Source organism: Priapulus caudatus, unplaced genomic scaffold, assembly GCF_000485595.1.
Source record: "Priapulus caudatus unplaced genomic scaffold, Priapulus_caudatus-5.0.1 Scaffold4231, whole genome shotgun sequence".
NCBI classification, from domain to species: Eukaryota; Metazoa; Priapulida; class Priapulimorpha; order Priapulimorphida; family Priapulidae; genus Priapulus; species Priapulus caudatus.
The window spans coordinates 341-5,156 of record NW_014581292.1 but is presented as its reverse complement, the minus strand read 5'-3'; the positions used below and the strand labels follow the sequence as shown (position 1 = coordinate 5,156).

At 41.8% G+C, this 4,816-nt stretch overlaps 1 long non-coding RNA gene across 1 annotated transcript; it reads right to left on the bottom strand.

The window, feature by feature from the left end:
- Positions 1–3,151: 3,151 nt before the first annotated feature.
- LOC106819730 lies at positions 3,152–4,597 on the bottom strand. Its single transcript, XR_001395486.1, has 2 exons — positions 4,425–4,597; positions 3,152–3,198 (listed from the first exon to the last, which is right to left on the bottom strand). It is a non-coding gene; the product is annotated as an uncharacterized LOC106819730 (long non-coding RNA).
- Between the last annotated feature and the right edge of the window lie 219 nt (positions 4,598–4,816).

The window sequence follows — 4,816 nt, the reverse complement described above, 5'->3', positions numbered from 1 at the left end:
CGGTCACGGGACTAAGATATACACACAAACATGCGGAGATTCATAAAATATAGCATATTTATTTGTATTCAGATATTCCATACATGTTTACCGATTCTTCTTACACACAACATAGTATGATGCATCGAGCCACATGCGATTTTTACCCAGAACTGTAACCTGCTAGTTAAAACTACCTCAAAGACCAGACACAATATCATCGGCAAATTGCCCAAAACAAACCAAATAAAGTTAGGCAACACCAATACAAAATATTTAAACCGTAAGATACTAATCGAAGTTGTATATGAGATATTGACTAATAGATGACTATAGAGACTCGTTGAGGGTTCGTTATGAGAATCACGCGAGTGATGCAACACTAACCAATTCAAGCCGGTCCTTCTCTCTCTCTACTCTCTTTATATATACTTATATCGAATGATAATTTGAGTTCTATGTATCCAGTGTATCTATGTATCTGTCCCTATTAGCGCGCCCAGAACCGCCCAAGGCGGATCGGATGCAATTTCTTACAGGCCATCTCTTATACCCGGGGAGTGTTCGTGGTAGCTTGAAAAAACCTGCCAAACCGGTTCAATCTCACCGAAAAATCCGTGAAAAACCCCTTCAATTCCGTCAATCTTATAACTATGTCCGCTACTGACTGTAAGCAAGTGGCTGCCACACACAGAGAAAAATCCGATCACCTCATTCTATCACTGAGGCGTGTTCAGGAGACCGAACGCCTCTGCGAGGCGCTCGCGCTTTGCGCTGAACGACAACTGCGTGAGCGCGAGCGCGAGCGAGACGACGCGTTGCGGCAAATTCAAAACGCGTGATTCGCTCAGCGCGCGCATTGTCTTACAAGGAGTAGCGACCCCGAAAATCTCTATCCACGGCCGAATGCGAACGTCAACATTTCTGACCGTCAATTGCAATCTGATTTCAACTTTATTTCATTTTTCATCATTTCATTACTTTTTTAAATTCAATTTGTCATCAATTCGTTTGCTAATATCGTTAACATACTTCGTTCGAAACTCATTAAAATCTCGACGATTAAAATCTGCTGAGTTAACCCCATGGGGCTGCCCATCTTTGATCAAAGCGACGCTACAGCGAGCGCGTCCGGCGTGTGTCGTTCAGGAGGCGCTGCGTCGTTCATTCGAGCGTTCGCATCGCAGCGCTCGCTCTCGCTGAACACGCCTGCTGCTCTGTAATTGTGAAACCGAAACCGGTACGTCAAAACAGATCAGACCAGGATATATTTATGTGTCAGTGTTGCCGAGCAATCGGCGGGACGGGGGGTGTGTGTTGACCTCGTCGTCGGAATCGCGTTCAGAGTGCCTGTGTACGAACTGCATTGTTTATCACTCAGAGGCTTGTGAAATGAGAAGGCAACCAATTCGCGTAGCATGCTGTTACGAATAACTTTTATTCCTTATTTACACCATATTACTTATTATGTTCCAGGGGCTTCTACGTTGGCGTGTGTGCCTGTCATATACAATGTCATAGCGTAACCCGTTTTTACCGATGCTTATTATCTGCATTACACTTTGATTTGCTAATATTTATGAGAGATTCACTATAGTTTAGTGATGAGTATTATATAGTTTGAGAGGTTAGCGACTGTGCTCAAAACATCAACGCGCATAAAGACGCGTAGCCAGTGAGTAAAGCATTCTTTTATAAATTACAAAGTTTGCCGCACTCGCTCGGCCTGTCCTGTCATGCCCTCACTACTGATATCGACTTTTCATTCGATGCTTACGATTTCGAATCCAGTCTCCTAGTACCTTCGAAAGCTTGCCTTTATCTGATTCAGGTTATAGAAAAAGTCCTTTATTCCCAATGTGCATGGTTTGCGCGCCAAGCATTCACTAGACATATCCAATGCGACACAGAACCGCCCACTCGCATGGCCGTGTCTCTATGCTATACTAGTATAACTATACCCACGTAGTTTGTCGCTCTTTATTCAGTCCTACGATCTGACAATGTTACGCGGGGGTACGTGGTGAGCCTCAGACAGTCTCGGGAAGACGGGCCACGCAATCTCCCACCAGATCAATAAGCACCTAACCATCTGTTTATCAGGATATCAAGAGGTTTTCAAATGAAAACTGCAACCCATTCGTGCATGCTGTTATAATAACTTTTTCTCATTTGCACCATATTACTATTATGTTCCAGGGGCTCTAAGTTGGGTTCTGCTGTCATATAAATGTCATAAGTAACAGTTTTTCCCCATGCTTATTATCTTATTACACTGATTTGTAAATATCGATATTGTGCGCAATGTTATATTGTCGATTTTTACCCAATGTTCCTATTGTGTCCAATTATTAGTAGTATGAATTAGTAGCACGATTTTACCCAGCGCAGCGGGTACCCGCAGCTAGTATATATTATAATTAGCCAAATAAAATACAAAGTAATCAAATAAGAAACCAAATAAATGGAAGTATATATAATGCAAAATATGTAATGTTTGGCAACAGCTGAATTTGAAATGTAAATGAGTAAATGATATCACATGTCAAATAATATAATACTGAAAACGCGAGCAAACGACACATGTACCCAGTACATGTACACAAACCCGTACGTACAACATATATATCCAGGGGTAGAAATTAACTTTTGAACACGGGATCGAGTCCAACGAACTCCCTACCCTCAAACAGAGGGAGTCCACAGTCTGACGTTCAAAATTAAAGATATTAACAATAACACATGCCATTTTTTAAGATTCATGTGGTTGCACGTCTGCCAAATTTTCTTTGGACATTAGCTGGAAAATACGGTAATTCCGCGAGACCGTGCTCTTGATTGAACTAGTTGGTATGGCAGAATTTTCAGGGAGTCACACGGACTCCTGCACATGTCAAATCAGGGAGTCCGGCAGTAAATCAGGGAGTATTTGACTCCGGACTCCCGTTAATTTCGCACCCTGTATATCAATATATAACATATATATAACAATATATAACATATATAAAGATTAGATATGTATCAACATCTGATGAATCCACCTCAAAAATAAAAGCTCAAACAATCTACTCTGATTCACTCATTATGCTGTATTCTTGTGCCCTTTCTCTCTCCTTCCTCTTCATTCCGCCATGCCTATCTCCTGCATTCCTTAGCCATACCATTTTTTTTCAACAGCAGCCACTGTTGCATTTTCTCCCGGATGCTTTACAACTGCACCTGAATTACATGAAGAGCCAAATTAAAAAAGCACAATAAAAGTCTTTTATGACACCGAACGATATATGCAAACCCACAATTAATATCATGCCCCAGTCACAGAAAGGAGGTTCTGGAAAGCTATATAACTTCATAAGGTGAATTTCGTTTTAAATGGCACTGATATAACATGGCCATTTTTGGCAGCGGCGCTGCAGCAGCGCCAGTGAGCGGGTAGCTCTAGTACTATAGTTCACGTACAGTAACTGCCGCAGTAACTGCAGTAACCAGCGGCAGTTACTGTACGCAGGCTATAGTACTAGAGCTAGGGAGCGGGAACTAGTTCCCGCTGACTGGCTGGAGTAAGTTGGTCCCGAGCATTCGTAATGGCTGATCCTATAGCCCAGCCTCGCAGCTAGGGCCTGCATACCTCCCAAATCCCATTGGTTGATACAAATCACGTGCCTGAAACTCCTGTTTTAATAAAACTTTTATGGTGCATTGTGACCCTAACCCTAACCCTAATTAAAATTTGATTACAAAATTAACTAGATTTGTATCAACCAATGGCCATTTGGGAGGTATGCAGGCCCTAGCTGCGAGGGCCCAAGGATAGAGAACATGGGTCCCAATAAAACCAATGTGCTTGGCTAATACCCTGACCTTAATCCTAACCCTAACCAAAAATATAATCAATATAATCAATAATATTGATGTAATTGTAAATGACATTGGTTTTATTGGGACCCATGTTCTCTATCCTTGAACCGCTGCGGCCATAGCCCAGTGGCAACCGTACGCGGGCTATAGTTACTAGAGCTACAGTCGGAGAGCCTGGTCGGTTTACTTTACTAATAATATCATGTGATCGACCGACCGTGTATACAACTTACAAATACAAGCACAGGTTTTCGTTAGTTCTATAACAGTGACACTTCCCTAAACTTCCTTGTTTCTGTGCACATACTTAGAAGTTAGAGAGCATGTCCAGTAATAGCTCTAGTACTATAGCCCGCGTACATTGACTGCCAAAGTATAACTTGAATAAGTAGGACTTGCCTGCGGCAGTCAATGTACGCGGGCTATAGTACTAGAGCTAGTCCAGTAATAAACATCATCCTATCATATCCCCCGTCCTGGACATCATCTCTATCCTTGAACCCAAATACCAATCATTCAATTGAAATAACAGAATAGCTTATAATGAGAAATACAACTTGTTATTTGCACTTAAATACGGAACTTACCAAGAGCAGATAAAAACTTGACTGATATTTTTCCATGTTGAAATAACTGCCAAAATAACTGTTACAGATAGGTGGCGGTTTAAGCGCACTTGTTTAAATTTTGTTAGATTTTTCTTTTTCATCGAATACTTCACACATTTCACTATACATATGTATAATAACCACCGTTTAATAAAACATATAACTTAAGACATTGTTTTATAAAAAAATCTTCTTACCAATTATAGCCCCTTTCCACATTCAGCGTCGACTATGGAAGCACTGCCACTGAACTGGCCCAATACCGGGCCAGATTATATGGCCCATTAGTGGACCAGTTCGCTGGTTCGGCACCGGGCCAGTACTGGTAACGTTTCAGCTGTACTGGCCCCATGTCGCGCCATGAAAGCGGC